The 20,034-nt window shown below is 37.2% G+C and overlaps 1 protein-coding gene and 1 long non-coding RNA gene across 4 annotated transcripts in view; one reads left to right on the top strand and one right to left on the bottom strand.

Annotated features, from left to right (window-relative positions):
• LOC130927486 (uncharacterized) overlaps positions 1-2,429 on the top strand; it is a 44,525-nt gene extending 42,096 nt beyond the window's left edge. The window contains exon 3 of the long non-coding RNA XR_009066438.1: positions 1,507-2,429. This is a non-coding gene — a long non-coding RNA (uncharacterized LOC130927486). The remainder of the gene's footprint in view (positions 1-1,506) is intronic.
• dachd (dachshund d) overlaps positions 1-20,034 on the bottom strand; it is a 357,117-nt gene that overhangs the window by 304,089 nt on the left and 32,994 nt on the right. The window lies entirely within an intron of this gene.

Consider the following 20,034-nt stretch of genomic DNA (forward strand, 5'->3'; position numbering starts at 1 on the left):
TGTTCCCTTTCAGTCAGCAGACATGCCTGACACCAGCCATCAGCGCCGCTAAAGGAGACTTATGAGAGTGTGTCGGGTCTCCGACGACCTTACAAATGCGCTACATGAGCGTTTAATACCGGCGGGGTTTAAATGTGAGGATTTGTTCAGCGCTAGTCGGATCTGTCAGAGCAAACCTAAGGCAGCGTGGCGCAGGAGTACAGACGAGAGAGAGGCCCGCCGCAGTAGAACTAATATAACAATGAAACGGCCGCCCCGGCATTATGGAGAAGATTGCTTTTAACGACTAATATTGTTTTCAATTAACTGCGCTCTCGTCAGGAGATGGACGACCACCCCTGATGTTGATGTTGCCCCAACATGGTACTTAGGAGAATGCACTGTCAGATGTTCCGGAAGGTGCAGCTTGTTTTAATAGTAGCGGTCAGCCAAAATAATATTGCGGTAAAATCTAAGTACAGAATAGATAATAGATATGCCATCCGGAATGGATATCCTTCATGTGGATGTTTTGTTGTAAATACAGTGGAGGGTTTCCCCTAAATAGAAAAGATTGTGGCACACTGCCACATTAAAATAAAAGCCGCCACGCATTGGAGATTTTTTTTTTTTAAGATTTTAAGATCAGTGTTGTCAGTAACGCGTAACGCGTTACTGTAATCACAGACCTGTTAAGTTTTACGATTTGGTCGGGAGACTCCCGATTTTGACCCCAATGCTCACGCCTCACGATTGGAAAGCCAAATCTCCCGATTTTCCAAAAATGTCAATTTTTTATTTATTTTTTTACGTTTTTGTTTGTCACCGTTTTGTAACGATACCATTCGGCCCGATTCAGAAAGTGACCAACAACGAATAGCCCGGCCGTCTCCAACTTCCCTGCCCTCCCTCCCCTTCAGAGCTGGAAAAGCCCAACCAAACATCTGACAGGGAGGGAAGAGGCGAAGCACCACCGACTTCCCAAGATGCTGGCACTAATAAACCGGCTTTTAGACTGGTTCAAGTCTTGATTTTGGAAGGAAGAGATGGAGCTGACCCTGGTCGGCCTCCAGTATTCGGGAAAAACGACGTTCGTCAACGTAATTGCCGTAAGTCTTACCTGCCAGCGATAGCTAACTAGCCTAATGCTAATAGCATTAGAGCTAATGATGGGAGAACGATGACGAGGAAGAAGTCGCTGCTTTACTCTGTGTTTTCGTGGATCAAACATCATGGAATATTAAACCACTGCGGTCCTACCCCCACAATATATGAATTTAAGTGAGAAAGTGTATCGTTACTTACTTGAAGTTTAATCATTTAGATTCGCTATTATGCTAAAGCTAAAGTGTATACTATACACTTTATTACATTATATCATTATTACTGTGCTGAAACAAAAAATATAAAGTTTCGATTCTAGGTTACAATTCAATTAAAAAACTGCCATGACAAAGATACTTTTAAAAACAAATATGATTAATTTTCTAAATGATGTATTTAATGTTTTTAATCTTGCTGATTTAGTCTGACGAAACCCTAATTGGAGTGATGGTTGATGAGATGAAGAGGCTGCTGAGGAAGCTGATGTCCAAATTTGTGCAAATGGATGTGATCAGGAAAGCTGAGGATATCCTAGATGTTGATTACAGGAACAAGGAGAACTGGCATGACACAGGCAACATAGCAGTATCACATGATGCCAGACAATACATGGAGCAAGTTGAAGACTATCTCTGATGCCACCAAAAAGAGGTTCTTTGACAGTGTAGTTAATTTTTACACAAGTGTTGTGACCAAAATGAACTTGAAAAAAAATGGTTGCATATTGTCTTAGCGATTGTCACATCTCAAGGAGCACTGTGCTAGCCATCATATTGAAATGGAAGGAGCATCAGACCACTGCAAATCTACGAAGACCCGGCCGTCCTTCCAAACTTTCTTCTCAAACAAGAAAACTGATCAGAGTTGCAGCCAAGAGGCCCATGATCACTCTGGATGAACTGCAGAGATCTACAGCTGAGGTGGGAGAGTCTGTCCATAGGACAACAATCAGTCATACACTGCACAAATCTGGCCTTTATGGAAGAGTGGCAAGAAGAAAGCCATTTCTCAAAGATATCCATAAAAAGTCTCGTTTAAAGTTTGCCACAAGCCACCTGGGAGACACACCAAACATGTGGAAGAAGGTGCTCTGGTCAGATGAAACCAAAATTGAACTTTTTGGCCACAATGCAAAACGATATGTTTGGCGTAAAAGCAACACAGCTCATCACCCTGAACACACCATCCCCACTGTCAAACATGGTGGTGGCAGCATCATGGTTTGGGCCTGCTTTTCTTCAGCAGGGACAGGGAAGATGGTTAAAATTGACGGGAAGATGGATGCAGCCAGATACAGGAACATTCTGGAAGAAAACCTGTTGGTATCTGCACAAGACCTGAGACTGGGACGGAGATTTATCTTCCAACAGGACAATGATCCAAAACATAAAGCCAAATCTACAGTGGAATGGTTCAAAAATAAACGTATCCATGTGTTAGAATGGCCAAGTCAAAGTCCAGACCTGAATCCAATCGAGAATCTGTGGAAAGAGCTGAAGACTGCTGTTCACAAACACTCTCCATCCAACCTCACTGAGCTCGAGCTGTTTTGCAAGGAAGAATAGGCAAGAATGTCAGTCTCTCGATGTGCAAAACTGATAGAAACATACCCCAAGCGACTTGCAGCTGTAATTGGAGCAAAAGGTGGCGCTACAAAGTATTAACGCAAGGGGGCCGAATAATATTGCACGCCCCACTTTTCAGTTTTTTGTTAAAAAAGTTGAAATTATCCAATAAATTTTGTTCCACTTCACGATTGTGTCCCACTTGTTGTTGATTCTTGACAAAAAATTAAAATTTTATATCTTTATGTTTGAAGCCTGAAATGTTGTGAAAGGTTGCAAGGTTCAAGGGGGCCCGAATACTTTTGCAAGGCACTGTATTTTCTAATGCTGATTCCTAAAGAATTGAAAAAGATATGAACTAACTTTTTTTTCCTGCTGAAAGAAGAGAGTCTAATCCTTCTTTTGGTGGGTTCCATGTTTATATAGCAATAGAAAAGAATTTTCTGTGGGCCTTGCAAAATCAGTCAAAATCCAGTAAAACGGCCGGGAGCCTAGGGCCTTGCTCTGGTGAAAATGGCTGGGAATGAATGAGTTAAAGTGGCATTGCGATGGTTTGTGTAGAAAATGTTAACATTTAATTTTATTGATTTGGGTTGATACACTGCCCTCTTGTGGCAACAGTCAATAAAAATTAATTTAGCTGCTCCCTGTTAAGACCAACACAAGGTCAGTTTTTGTTTGAGGTAATACGTGTTTTTCATTCACTTGTGATTTAGGTATATTTAGCAGTTTTTTGTGGAAATATGTGTTTGAACGGTTTGTCAAGAGCATTGTAAAAAAAACAACAAAAAACACTTGTGATTTAGGTATATTTAGCAGTTTTTTGTGGAAATATGTGTTTGAACGGTTTGTCAAGAGCATTGTTAAAAAAAAAAAAAAAAAAAAAAAAACACTTGTGATTTAGGTATATTTAGCAGTTTTTTTGTGGAAATATGTGTTTGAACGGTTTGTCAAGAGCATTGTTTAAAAAAAAAAAAAAAAAACATGTTATAGCATTTAAGCTAGCGGACTTCTGCTATGCAAGTTGGCAAATTGTTCTTTCATTGTACTTAGATCGTCAGTTGTTTTAATTAGGGCTGTCAAAATTATCGCATTGACGGGCGGTAATTAAGTTTTTTAATTAATCACGTTAAAATATTTGACGCACATGCCCCGCTCAAACAGATTAAAATGACAGCAAAGTGTCACGTCCATTTGTTGTGTTTTTTGCTGTTTTGTCGCCCTCTGCTGGTGCTTGGGTGCGACTGATTTTATGGGTTTCAGCACCATGAGCATTGTGTTATTATTGACATCAACAATGGTGAGCTACTAGTTTATTTTTTGTTTGAAAATTTTACAATTTTCATTAAAAAAAAAACATTGAGGGGTTTTAATATTTTAATAACATTTCTATAACTTGTACTGACATTTATCTTTTAAGAACTACACGTCTTTCTATCCATTGATCGCTTTAACAGAATGTTAATGCCATCTATTTATTGCCATAATAAACAAATACAGTACTTATTTACAGTATGTTGAATGTATATATCCATCTTGTGTCTTATCTATACATTCCAACAATAATTTACAGAAAAATATGGCATATTTTATAGATTTGAATTGCGATTAATTATGATTAATTTTTAAGCTGTGATTAACTCGATTAAAAATTTTAATCGTTTGACAGCCCCAGTTTTAATACCATTTCAAGATGAGCTCAGGTATTTTGATTTATTTTTAAATGCAGTGCAATTCTGCATAGTTTGAAGAAACACTAAGGAATTTTATTTTTGTATTCGAATTTAATGTTCTTTTGAAAGTGCAATCTTAGCAAGCCTTTGTTTTACATCTCCTAAAATTTATTCTGCAACACATTAAATGTTCCGATTACTCAATTATTCGAACTAATCGATTACTTAATAATCGATAGCTGCAGCCCTAATGAACTGTATGATACTACACACGCTGTAAAAAGCAATTTGAATATGAATGTGAAATATCCCCTAAATGTCTTGTAAATTATTCAATCATTCCCTCATAATTGATAGCCTGAGCGCACCGGGCTTTTTCCCTTGAAAAATTCCTAACGCCACGACTCGCAGCCCGCCTTGGGAAGGTAGTGACCCTCGGGTGAAGCTTAATCTCCTCCGACTGTGTCCTTCCCCACTGACCAGACGGCTGTCATCTACAGCCATCTCCGTTCCTGCAACTGATGTCTTCCTGCTGAGACAAGAGTGCCAGGGAACTGTCAACAGGCCGGGCCCCAGCAGGGACTCCGACTGGGCCTCTCGAGGGTCTGCAGGCATTGACACTCCAACGCTCTCCTGTGGAATGTGGAGAAGAATGGCAGGAATCCATGGTGCCATCATGCATCCTGATAACATTCCGCATCCATAAGGCTGATGACTTTCCCACTGCAGTCATCTCGACCATGGATGGCATTGTTGGGCCTCCGAGGCTTTTTGCAAAAATGCAACCTCAGAATGTCATGTAACATTAGTGAACTTATAAGACATTTGCTTTTACAATGAATGATTTTTAGGGTTAAACCACCGACAAATTTCTTTGCATGGCAAAAAAAGCAAATTGCACGCAATTTTGATTTTTTGTTTAATTACCATAAATTCCGCACTAAAGCACATACCCGACTATAAGCCGCACTAACCATAAATAAATGAATTTAAGACATACTTAACAAGATACGCCTTGGGTATAAGTCGCGAGTTTTAATGAAATCTTTACATAGAAAGATGCAAGACAGGGACTAGATTGATCAAAAATCTCTATTAACCAAATTTACAACGCGTCAAGTTATGTTTTCCCTAGTCAGTGTAGCCAGCATCAAATTGAGTTCAAAACTAGTAACGGACTTAACTTTATAAACTAGGTTTTTAAATGGAGGGAAAAAAATCAATTTTCACTTCTTATTCCAGACACTTCCAGACAAAGACTTTTCCTGGGCTAGAATTCCCCAACTGCTTGACAAATTCAGTTAGCCGCTTTAGCGGCACTAGCAGAGCAGCTTCGCCATTGCACACTGTGAATATTTCTAAACCGATAGCATACAACTCCCTATTTTCAGACAGAATCCTTCGGCAATATAATCTATGGTGATTAACGCGGCTAGCGGTGGCGCTAGCAAAGCAGCTTCTTTGCAGCAAATAATCTATAAAGTAGGGCTGTCAAAATGATCGCGTTAACTGGCGTTAATTAATTTTTTAAATGAATCACGTTAAAATATTTGACGCACTTAACGCATGCAATAAATGACACGTTCGCACATTACCTCAAACAGATTACAATGAGGCCGTTTATGGACATTAAGAGTGAAGAGAATGTCACCGGCCGCTTGGGGGCAGCGCTGTTCCATACTGATGTTATTTCTTCTAAACGTGGGAGAATTAGTAGTTGTGAGACGTTTATGCTGTATTCAAAATGCAATGCAAATTGCTATTTGTGCTCCACACATATTTTGGTAAGTTTTCTTTCTTTTAGTGGCAATTATGTGTCTCTTGTTGTATTTTGGGTAAGATATGCACAGATATATGTTATACAGTAAAGGCGAGTAGACACAGGCGTTCTTTGGACCGCGCGTTTATTGGCACAAGCTTCTCCTTCACAACAAACATAAGTATCGTTTAGTGAAAGCACAACAAATATTCCTATCTCTCCCAAAAAAAATAATTTTCACACAACAAACATAAGTATCGTTTAGTGAAAGCACAACAAAAATAATATTCCTATCCCTCCCCAAAAAAATAATGTTCACAAAAAGAAAAGCACTTCAGTCTATAGTAATGTGGCCCTATTCTGACACACAGTTAAACAACAATGCAAAATGAACTGGCATTCCATATCAAAATAGCTATGCAAAATACACGTAAAACTTAGACTTTGGTCACTCTATTTTTATTATTGTTATTTTTATTGTTATTATTATTATTATATTAACTCTACTTTTGATTGAAAATTTTACAAATTTTATTAAAACAAAAACATGAAGAGGGGTTTTAATATAAAATTACTATAACTTGTAAATATAACAATTATCTTTTAAGAACTACAAGTCTTTCTATCCGTGGATCACTTTGACAGAAAGAATGTTAATAATGGCATTTGTGGATTTATTGTTACAATAAACAAAATGCAGTACTTATGTAAAGTATGTTGAATGTATATATCCATCATGTCTCTTATCTTTCCATTCCAACAATAATTTACAGAAAAATATGGCATATTTTAGAGATGGTTTGAATTGTGATTAATTGCGATTAATTACGATTAATTATTTTTTAAGCTGTAATTAACTCGATTCAAAATTTTAATCGTTTGACAGCCCTACTATAAAGATTATCTATATATTAATAAAGAATTCAGAGATTTAAGCATTTATTGAAAAGATTTCTCACCGGAAAAGCTCTATACATATGGCGGCCGAAACATTGACTAACAGACTAGCATCGTACTTCGACATATTTATGTAAAATAAAAGCTAACTGCACGGCATTTTTGCTTTTAACTAAGAACCGAGACTGCTTTATGTCCATATCTATAAACAATTCAGGGATTTAAGCATTTATACACAACGATTTTCACCGGAAAAGCTCTTTACATATGGCAGCTGCCACGTTGACTGACAGACTGGCATCGTACTTCGACATATTTACACAAAATAAATGCTAACTACACGGCATTTTTTGCTAGTAACCAAGAACCAAGACTATTTTATGTTCATATCTATAAAGAATTTTGGGAATTTTCAACAAAAAAAAAGCTATTTGTCTGTGATTCCACTCTGTCAGCTTTGACAGCCACGCCAACAATGCAGGCCCCCTATTAATTGGCCCTGTACCCAGTGTCCCGTCAATATCATTATGAATTCTAGAACTTAGCCTTAAATGATATATTAAAAATAAGTAAGGATCGAAGACAACAAAAGAGCAATTGGCTAACTTTCATTGCAAAAGTCCGCTAGCTTAAATGCTATAAAACGCTAACTTTTTTTTTTTCTTTACAATGCTCTAAACAAATCATTCAAACAAAAACTCCTAAATATACTTCTAAACTAGATAACAAGTGCATAAACAAACATTAGTGCAAACAAAAACAAACCTTATGTTGGTCTTAACAGAGAGCAGCTGGATTTAGCCATGTTAAATGAGTTATGTCATATTCAGTGATGCCAGCAGAGGGCAGTTTATCCACCCAATTCAATCAAACTAAATGTCACACTTTCAAAACAAATCATTACAACGTCACTCTAATTAAAAAAATCCACGAAGCAGCAAAATTGTAATCGAAGATTTTTTTCCAATCGAATTACACGAGCTAATCGATTAATCGTTGCAGCACTGGTAGGAACAACTCAACAAAGCATTGAAAAAAAAGAAGAAAAAAAAACGAGATGTCCCGATCGATCGGGTCCGATCACGTCATTTTCAAAGTATCGGAATCGGCAGAAAAATATCAGACATGCCTTTTTTTAATATATATATATATTTTTTAATTAAATCGTTTTCTACTTGTATTTAACGTTACAGACATAATATGTTTCACTCATCCAGAGTCTTTAGTTTAGGCTTAAGGTAGGGTTATCAAGTTTATCCCAATAACAGCGGTAATTATTTTTTTTAAAAATGCATCACATTTAAATATTTAATGCAATTAACGCATGCGCTGCACGACCCACTCACACATTGTCGTGCTCAATCTGTAATGGCGTCGTTTTACCTATATGGAGAACTAAATGACAGCATAAAATGAGTAGAGTGAATTTAAGCTAACTTTAGAGCCTTGTTTTAATTGGCTAAAGCCTTACAATCCCCCTCTCTACGATTAGAAATATCGTGGGAAGCAAGGTGAAGCAAGGCAGTAATTGATCTTTTTCTTAACACCCTATGTTATTTCCTGACGCAGAGAAGATATATCATTTGGTAGCACTACGCACAGTCATGGGTGCACTTCCCATCATGCATTTGGGAACAACAGTTAAATGGCTACAGTATCATTTACTGAAAGCTCAACAAATACACTAGATGGCAATATTTAGTCACATTTGCCCTTTAAGAATTACAAGTCTTTCCATCCGTGGATCCCTCTCACAGAAAGAATGTTAATAATGTAAATGCCATCTTGAGGATTTATTGTCATAATAAAAAAATACAGTACTTATGTACTGTATGTTGAATGTATATATTCGTCCGAGTTTTATTCATTTTTTTCTTAATCCATTGCCAAAATGTATATGATCGGGAAAAATTATCGGGAATGATTGGAATTGAATCGGGAGCAAAAAAAAAACAAAACAAAAAAAGCAATCGGATCGGGAAATATCGGGATCGGCAGATACTCAAACTAAAACGATCGGGATCGGAAGCAAAAAAACATTATCGGAACAACCCTAAAAAAAAACATTTGCATTTTATAACATTTAAGCTAACTAAGCGGACTTTTGCTATGTAAGTTAGCCAGTTGTTCTTTTGTTGTACATGGATCCTTTTTTTTTTTTTTTTTAAATTTTAATACTGTTCGAGCCTCAACTCATATATTTTAATATTCTATGTTCCTTATCCGATTACTCGATTATTCAAACTAACTAGTTCATCGATTAATCGACTACTAAAATAATCGCTAGCTGCACCCATAGAAGATACTATAGTGGCAACGTAACAATAATGCTCAGAGTTCAATAGATGATGGAAGCATTTGGATGAAAGCTAGATCTAAGTTAACTTGTAAAAATCCGTAACTCAACAGCTTTGTTATTAAAGCTGCGGGATTCAAAGGGAGAGAAAAAAAGATGGCAAAAATACTTTCATGCCTCTTATGACAGCTTGTCTGTTTCCTCCAACTACTTCAGCCTTGTTGAACAAACTACTGTACGTCGCTTGCAACAACAGGAACAGGAAATGGCACAGCTGTCGATGTCAACACAAATAGCGAATGTTTACAGACGCTCAAACACACTGGAGAGCTTAGTGGTGGATGAACACGAGTACACTCGCGCCGACTCCACCGCTGCTGTGAGCATCAGATAAGGGAAGAAATAATAAAAACCGGCCTGTATCCGCCACTGCATAACACAAACTGTTTGGAGCGAGCGGCTCATTCTTTTGATTCTTCCTGCGTTCAAATGACGGCTCATTTTTTCTTCTTCCCAGAGCAAATAAACGGCACAAAGAAGGGTTTGATGTCCGAAACGCGATCTGTATTTCTTTGCATTGTCTCCATTTCAGCCTGGCTTCTTGAAAGGTCAGCGGGGGGCGAAAAAAGCCATTTGATAACTATAAAAGGGCTTTTATTACGCCGTCTTTCATGTGCTTTGAAACAAAAGCGTGACATTCTTTTGCGAAAGAAATTGATCACCTGCGCCTTCATTAAAACTAGTTTTGAGTCAAGCACAGTGAGTAGGTATCTCGGAGAGGGATTGTAGTGTAATTTATGATATACTACTGTTAAAATCATAATAAAGGAAAAAAATTCCAATAAAAAATCAGACTAATGGCTTGGATACAACATGTATGCTAGTATTTGAACTTTAATACTAATAGTGTAGTGCTGCAAGGATTAATCAATTACCGTATTTTCCTGAATATAACGCACACTTTTTTTCTTTTTTTCCCCCAAAATCAACTTGTAAAATCATGGTGCGCATTATAAACGGGTACATGGATGGAGACAGAAATATATATATATATATATATATATATAGTATATATTAGGGCTGTCAAACGATTAAAATTTTTAATCAAGTTAATTACAGCTTGAAAATTAATTAATCGTAATTCATTGCAATTAATTGCAATTCAAACCATCTATAAAATATGGCATATTTTTCTCTAAATTATTGTTGGAATGGAAAGATAAGACAAGATGGATATATACATTCAACATACGTACATAAGGACTGTTTTTTTATTATAACAATAAATCAACAAGATGGCATTAACATTGTTAACATTCTGTTAAAGTGAGCCATGGATAGAAAGACTTGCAGTTCTTAAAAGATAAATGTCAGTACAAGTTATAGAAATGTTATATTAAAACCCTGCTTAATGTTTTTGTTTTAATAAAATTTGTAAAATTTTCAATCAAAAAATAAACTAGTAGCCCGCCATTGTTGATGTCAATAATTACTTACACAATGCTCATGGGTGCTGAAGCCTATAAAATCAGTCAACAATTAACAAGTGGGCATTTCACTCTACTGTCATTTAAATCTGTCTGAGCGGGACATGTGCGTTAATTGCGTCAAATATTTTAACGGGATTAATTAAAAATATAATTACCGCCCGTTAACGCGATAATTTTGACAGCCCTAATATATATATATATATATATATATATATATATATACATACATACAGTGGGGAGAACAAGTATTTGATACAGTGCCAATGGGTTTTCCCATTGGGAGTGTATCTAATACTTGTTCTCCCCACTGTATATATATATATATATATATACATATATATAATTTTTTTTTTTTTGTCTCCATCCATGTACCCTTTTATAATGCGCACCATGATTTTACAAGTCGGTTTTGGGGAAAAAAGTGTGCGTTATATTTGGGAAATTACGGTATATCTTTTCATGGGACAACACTGACAAAATAACACTTTGACACAATGAAAAATAGTCTGTGTGGACCTTATATAATTTGGGGCTGTCAAAATTATCGCGTTAACAGGCAGTAATTAATTTTTTTAAATTACTCACGTTAAAATATTTGACGCAATTAACGCACATGCCCCGTTCAAATAGATTAAAATGACAGCAGTGTAATGTCCGCTTGTTACTTGTTTTTTGGTGTTTGGCGTCCTCTGCTGGCGCTTGGGCCCAAATGATTTTATGGATTTCAGCACAATGAGTGAGCATGGTGTAATTATTGACATCAACAATGGCGAGCTACTAGTTTATTTTTTGATTGAAAATTTTACTAATTTTAATAAAACGAAAACATTAAGAGGGGTTTTAATATAAAATTTCTATAATTTGTACTAACATTTATCTTTTAAGAACTACAAGTCTTTCGATCCATGGATCGCTTTAAGATAATGGTAATAATGTTAATGCCATCTTGTTGATTTATTGTTAGAATAAACAAATACAGTACTTATGTACTGTATATTGAATGTATATATCCGTCTTGTGTATTATCTTTCCATTCCAACATTAATCTACAGAAAAGTATGGCATATTTTATAGATGGTTTGAATTGTAATTACGATTAATTAATTTTTATGCTGTAATTAACTCGATTAAAAATTGTAATTGTTAGACAGCCCTAAGAATAGAGTTCATTTATTTTCCCCTCAAAGTAACTCAAAATATATCCATTAATATCTGAACCCCTGGTAAAAAAAGTGAGTACACCCCTTCGAAACTAAATCCCTAAATGTCCAAATTGAGTACTGCTTGTCATTTTCCCTCCAAAATGTCATGTGATTCGCTAGAGTTACTAGGTCCAGGTGTGCATAGGGAGCAGGTGTGTTCAAATTTGTAGTGCATCTCTCACACTCTCATACTGGTCACTGAACTGTTAAAAAAAAACAAAAAACGACTGGAGACAAAATGGCAGATAAGACTCCGGCGTCGTAAAGTCGAAGTCGCGTAAGTCGAGTATGTCAAAACCCAGGGACTACCTGTATTAAATGAGACAATATACTTTTTTTCCTTTCAAATTATCACAACCATTACTCCCGCTTTTATTTTTTCCTCTCATGAAATTTCACACCCCCACCACTGACAGTAACCTTGGGAGACACTTAAGACCCACTAGCCTGCGAAAAATGTTTTTGATATGCTTGTGTCATTTAATCATCGGCGTTCTGCCACCAAGACTGTGTGGGACAATTTTGCAGGATATTAACTTCCAGCTAAAGCCCGCCTTGTATCATTTGCCGGGCCCAGTCAAGCAGCATTCCCAGGAGGTATCTCGCTCTCCTCGACACTCGTAAGCGATCCAAGCTCGACTGGGCACAATAGGTAGAATGAGCCATAAAAGGATAAAGGAACGGCAGATTTAAATGAAGTCTTTCGCTGACAAGCCGCCGCTGCGCGAAGAAAAAAAAGTGTGTATTTGAGATTTGGATGATCAAGCTAAAACAACTATTCAACAATGCATTACATTCATATGACGAAGCAACATACAGAGGAATATTCCATTTGAAGCAAAAGACGTATCGGCTCCTTGAGTTTTATTCACTATATTTTGTCAACAGCAAACTTGTGATGTCCCCAATCTGATATAGTATTGCAACGATTAATCGATTAATTCAAGTACCGTAATTTTCGCAATATAAGGCGCAACTGACTATAAGCCCCACCCAACAAATTTGACACTAAAACTGTCAAGTTCAAAAATAGACCCTTAGGTAGACATTTGTAAAATTACCCAAAAATAAGGACAGAAGACACTCAGTTTTCTTGGCCAAGGAGAGCAAAGAGGGACTAAGACAGAGGAATGCTAGATTACGCTATATAGTCACCAAAATTGATCTAAAAAAAAAAAAAAAAAAAACCTTGCTCTCTCTTTTATTAGGGGTTTGTCCTGACACAGAAGGGTGTCGCCCTAAAAGGAGGGGGAAAGCAAGCTGGAGACACCCATGTGATTTTGGTTGGCTATGTGTGAGCATGTAGGTGGAACTAACTAAATACACGTGTGCAAGCAAGGGCACAGGTAAAAAATGGTCAGAATGACCCAGACACTTCAGTTATGCAATGCTGCGGCCATGAAAGAGGTCCTCGAATGGAAAATTGTCCTCGAAGGTCTAGACCAGATATGTCCAAAGTCCGGCCCGGGGGCCAAATGCGGCCCGTGGTCAAATTTCATCTGGCCCCCAGCCTCTGTCATAAAATCAACAACGTCTGGCCCGCACGCAGACTTAATTGGTCAGCAGTTCTGCTACCGGCATATGAAGTAGCTTACGAACTAAATGCTGCTCCTCATTTACCCACTAAAAGGCAGCAGCACTCTAAGCAACATTATCCCGTGTGACCCTTTACTCCAAATTTTCTAAAATGGCGACAATCAACAAAAAAAAAAAACGAAAGTTGACTGTGACGGCCGAAAAAAATAAACATAATAATAAAGCAAATATGACACACAGAGTGGCTTGCTAAAATTTGCTTAAATATATTGTTCTACGTAAAGGACGTCAGCCAAGGTCGGCCCCCCACATTTTTACCACACCAAATCTGGTCCCCTTTGCAAAAATTTGGACACCCCTGGTCTAGACGAAAGTCCAGACGCCAGGTGCTGAAGATATCCCGGAAGGTCTAGTTACGCAATGATGGCCACGAAGCAAGGCAGTTGTCATCCCGACCCTCTTTACTCTTTGTAACACTTAAACATTATACTACAACCTAGTATAGCAAGCAATAATCATTTACTGGTTATATCAAATAAGAAAAAATATGGCAATATGTATTATGTATGTATTAGTTATGTATGAGCACAAGCAAATATTCAATCAATCAAGCAAATATTCAATCAACCCTCGATAATTAACTCAACAAAAACAGCATTTGTTCATAGATAAGCCGCACTTGACTAAAAGCCGCAGCTGTCCTCAGTGTATTATGGGATATTTACACCAAAAGATATTAATCAGTAACACTTTATTTGACAGCGACATCATACGACTTTCATAAGACCAAATGAACCACCTTGAAGCTTTGAACCAATTGGCTGGCCATCACTGCTCCCTATTGGGAGACAGTCAACCTCTGCTGCCACCTGCTGTCAACACTGTTGTTGCCAAACATGCCTCCTAGCATACATTGTAGCGCTACAGATCTAAATAACAATTCAAATTCATGTTCTGTGCTAATTATTGCTTCAGTTACTGTTCCAGTTAGTATTCGGTAACTATTTGGCAGTGACGCCATAATACTGTCATTAGACAATCCTAATTATGACATGAGCTTTAATAAATGCTTGTAACAGATGTCATTAAGTGTTATCCGGCAAATTATCTCACTTTTGAATGGATGTAAAAGATCTGAGTTGGACATGAATGTAGTGACATAACATAACTAGAACTTAAAAAAAGCTTGAAACACGTGGAAAAAAACACCTTTTAAGTGATGTGTGTTATCAAGCGTAATGACATTTTTAGATAAGAAATATATTTTTTTATAAGATCTAAAAGTTTTTGGAGTGTAAGCAGTGAATTTGTCTTTTTTTTGTCACATTTGAGATGTAATTGTTGGCTGTTTTCAACAATGTACATCGAAAATAAAGACATTGATTGACTGAAAATGGTTCAATATTAGATGAAATGTCTTGTTTCCTTATGTATATAATTGCTCCTTACCTAAAAAAAAATGCTTTATCAGATTACTCGATTAATCGATAGAATTTTCAGTCGATTACCGTATTTTTCGGACTACAAGTCGCACCTGAGTATAAGTTGCACCGGCCATAAAATGCCCAATGAAGAGAAAAAAAACAAGTCGCACCGGAGTATAAATCGCATTTTTGGGGGAAATTTACTTGATAAAATCCAACACATAGAACAGATATGTCATCTTGAAAGGCAATTTAATATAAAAATACAATAGAGAACAACATGCTGAATAAATGTACAGTGTACAGTGCATGAACAACGGAATGTGAATATACTGTCCTCACCAGGACGCTACGGCTCGGTCCTGGCCATACAGCCAACTCCCAAATGACGATGCTGGACGTCCGTATAAATTGCTGAATCAATTTGGTCCTCGATACCAAACAGGTTCGCATCAACCTAAATAAATTATAATTAGGTGCTCTTACAGCAAGGACATAAACGGTTAGCATGCGTTCGCTAGCATTAGCACATTGTTCAAACAACCACACGACTGGCTCTAAGTGTCCGATCGCGGGTGGAAAACACACAACAACAACAGAAAAGATGATACACACAGGCGTTGCCTCTGTAGAGATATTTTAAAAGCATAAACAATGAACGTAGGTTCGCAGCCGTGTTTCTGTCTCGCTAACTCGCCCTCTCAGTCAGAGCTACGTAGCTGTCCGTCTTCTTCTGGCGTGTGAGCACTGTTCTTCACGTAAACAAGTGCAAATGCGCCCCCACGTGGGCATGAAAGCGTCACAAACTAAAAGCATGCATTTTAATATAAAAAAGTCAATAATACAATTGAACACACATTGCCAAAGGCAGAACACGAATGTGGCCATAGCTATTAAGAGTTATTCAGATAACTATAGCATAAAGAACATGCTAGCAAGTTTACCAAACCATCAGTGTCACTCCAAAACAACATGTGAAATGATATCATAATGTATTAATAATTTCCCACATAAGTCGCTCCTGAGTATAAGTCGCAGCCCCAGCCAAAATATGAAAAAAAAAAAAAAAAAAAAACGCGACTTATAGTCTGAAAAATACGGTACTAAAATATTCGATAGCTGCAGCCCTGTAATGGTTTGTTTTAAAAGTGTTGTATTTAGTTTTATTGGTTTGGGAGGATACACTGCCCTCTGGTGGCAAGAGTGAGTACGACGTCAGCGTTTTTCAACCGGTGTGCCGTGCCATGAGAGATTGTCAGGGGTGGCGCCAGAAATGATCCAATATCGCATTTGTTGTTTTTTTTAACGTCGTTGAGCGGAGTTGCAGTCGGAAGGAAGGAATAGGTAGAAGGTTGCGGTCGTGTGCAGATGAGCGAGGTATTGCTCGTGTCGCATTCAACAACTGCTCGGATTTCTAACCATCAGCTACTTTGTTGTCCGCCAAGTGTCCATATACACAAAACTGTCCTTTCCATTTTATCCATATGTGATGATCGTAAATCCACCCCCGTGTTTTATTCCAACAGACTGCCGAAGACTGCAAAGTGGCTGATAGCTAGAAAACCGGCAACTTTTTTGACAGAGACATTATTACAACCTGCCTGCAAAGCAGGGCCGGCCCAGGCCATTTGGGGGGCCCTAAGCAAAATAATGCAAAGGGGCCCATATTTTTGGCCCACCATTTCGTCACAGTGTACTGTGAAACCCATACATGCAATACAACCCATACATCCATATTTTGTATATTAATCAGATTTTGTTGCACTGCATACTTCAAACTTCTCACCCCAAATGATTGTCAGAACTTACAGTAGATAGCGCCAAATCCTTTTCTAAAAGAGGAAAGAAAGAAGTTAAGGAAGGACTTTTATTTTTTAAAGCTTGTAATCAAGAATCAAAACTCACAAAAGTCAAATAAAGCAAACTGTAGTAAACAAAATACAATATAAATTAAACAATTGCCAAATTGGGGGCCCCCTACTGGTCAGGGGCCCTAAGCAGCTGCATAGTCTGCGTATAGGCTTGGCCGGCCCTGCTGCAAAGCCAATGTCAGCGAGATGTTCAGCCCCGATGCAGTTAAAGACATTTCTAAAGTCTACCTTTCAGGTAATTCTAAGCTTTTCAAGCTCCAATAACTCCAACTCCAATAAAAAACAAAAACAGAGAGGGACTGAGAGCTGTTGAAGAGGATTCCTGCCAGATTATCGGCTTTGTGTTCATCAACAGGCTCAAGTTAAACATTATATATAAATATTTAGAAATTATTTTATAATATACTGTACATGAATAATTTTAGGGCTGTCAAACGATTAACATTTTTAATCGAGTTAATTACAGCTTAAAAATTAATCAATCGTAATTAATCGTAATTCAAACCATCTATAAAATATGCCATATTTTCCTGTAAATGTAACTTTTAAGTGATGCGTGTTATCAAGCGTAACGACATTTTTAGGTAAGAAATATATATATATTTTTTATAAGATCTAAACATTTTTGGAGTGAAAGCAGTGAATTAGTTTGTTTTTTTTAGTCACATTTGAGATGTAATTGTTGTAATTGTGTAACTTTTTAGTGACGTGTGTTATCAAGCATAATGACATTTTTAGGTAAGAATTTTTTTTTTTTTTCTTTTAAGATCTTAAGTTTTTTGGGTGAAAGCAGTGAATTTTGTTTTTTCTAGTCACATCTGAGATACAGTTGTTGGCTGTTTTCAACAATGTACATCTAAAATAAAGACATTGATTGACTAAAATTGTTCAATATTAAGTGAAATGTCTTGTTTTCTCATGTATATATGTAAATGCTCTTTACCTAAAAAATATGTTTTAATTAATCGATAGAATTTTCAGTAGAATACTCGATTATTAAAATATTTGATAGCGGCAGCTCTGTTGGAAACCTTTATTTTTGGAGTAAAAATTTTGAACTTCACAGGCGAAAACATTTTGAGTAATCGTTGACGAAAACAAGGTGAATCAAGTCTTGAGTTTTTGTCAACAAAAACTAGATGAAGACAAACATTCTGAAATGACTAAATATATACATTTTTGTCCAAATGACTAAGACGAAAATTGAAAGGACTGCCAAAAACAACTCGGAACCAGTCCATTTGTACTACAATACCGTACTTTTTTCACCCCTTGATTCGAAGTCACTCAGTTGAGTACCATGTGGATCTCTCACAATACGATTTCTCTGCTTAATGGAGTAGCAAATTCATTTTTTTCCCTTCTCAACACATTGCAGATAATGTGATTCGATGCAAAAATATATGAAGCCATTACTTGAAAAAATGAGTTTCATGTGGAGCACATCTCTCGGACTAAATGTCACTGGTGCACAGGCACGCTATACAATGCGCACAAGAAAGAAAAGCAAGGGCAAGCGATGAAAAAGCCTCACAAAGAAGTAGGTCGGCCTCTCATAATTGTCAATCATGCAATAAATGTGTGAGCGCCGCAAATGAATACAGCATTGGGAATGAGACAAAGCGTATTGGCATGCTATGTCAGCTTGACTCACTTCATCCCGCTTTTCACACAAGACCATTCACATGTGAACTTCCTCTCTTTCACACTAGCTCGCTCACTCGCGCGCTACAAATGTGTGAGCGTCGCCGGGGTTAATGTATGTGGACGCGACGCCTCAGCCCAGGGCCACTTTATTCCTGAGAGCCGTGTTTATTTCCATATAGAAGACGTCGCGCCGGATTATTTGCCTGGCCTGAAGTGGCTACAAAAAGTTACTTTTCCAACGCTCAAGGCTTGAAAGCGTTCGCGTGGACGCAACTTGCTGATTTGGAGATGAGATACAGTACATACTTATGACATTAGTGCAACAAAGGTATTAGATTAGGGGTGTCAAAACTCATTTTGGTTTGCGGGCCAACCGGAATAGTTTATTTTTGGCCTTATAAGTGAATTCACTGGGTGCCATTGACTGTGCTCAACGTCCAATCCATTTTGACGATCGTTCATTCGCTCCGTGTGAAGTGACAAAAAGTTTTGCTTTTGGCCACCAGAATATGCAGAATGAATATTGGTCTGAATGCCATGAACATTCGCTCGTTGGCGTGACGACGAGATTTAAACAAGTGAGAGTGAGTTTAAGAGGATGCTCGCGAATGCTACGCTAACGATACAAGTTACATTTGGAGTCTATGGATCACTCAGTAAACACCTTAAAAGGCTAAAGCAACATTGTATCTTCTCTAATGCAATATTTTAAAAAAATCTTACAATTAGGGTTGTTCCGATCATGTTTTTTTGCTCCCGATCCGATCGTTTTGGTTTGAGTATCTGCCGATCCCGATATTTCCCGATCCGATTGCTTTTTTTTTTGCTCCCGATTCAATTCCGATCATTCCCGATAATTTTTCCCCATCATATACATTTTGGCAATGCATTAAGAAAAAAATGTATAAAACTCGGACGAATATATACATTCAACATACAGTACATAAGTACTTAATTTGTTTATTATGACAATAAATCCTCATGATGGCATTTACATTATGAACATTCTTTCTGTGAGAGGGATCCGCAGATAGATAAGACTTGTAATTCTTAAAGGATAAATGTGACTTTGTATATTGTGAATAAATATTGCCATCTAGTGTATTTGTTGAGCTTTCAGTAAATGATACCGTAGCCATGCCCAAATGCATGATGGGAAGTGCAACCATGACTGTGCGTAATGGTACCAATTGATATATCTTCTCTGCCTTGGGAAAGAACATAGGGTGTTAAGAAAATGATCAACTACTACCTTTCTTCCCCACATTATATTTAGTTGCTGAGAGAGGTATTGTAAGGCTTTAGCCACATAAAAAATGGCTCCAAAGGCTGTCAAAATTCTCTCTACTCATTAGATGCTGCCTTTTAGCGCTATCCATAGGTAAAACGGCGCCATTATAGATTGAATCCAACAATGCGTGAGTGGGTCGTGCAGCGCATGCGTTAAATACTTAACGTGATTAATTAATAAAAAATTAATTACCGCCGTTAACGCAATAAATTTGATAGCCCTCCTTTAAGCCAAAACTACTCTGGATGAGTGTAGGACATTTTGTCTGTAAATTTAAATACAATTAGAAAACGATTTAAA

This window comes from Corythoichthys intestinalis, chromosome 12, assembly GCF_030265065.1.
Source record: "Corythoichthys intestinalis isolate RoL2023-P3 chromosome 12, ASM3026506v1, whole genome shotgun sequence".
Taxonomy (NCBI): Eukaryota; Metazoa; Chordata; class Actinopteri; order Syngnathiformes; family Syngnathidae; genus Corythoichthys; species Corythoichthys intestinalis.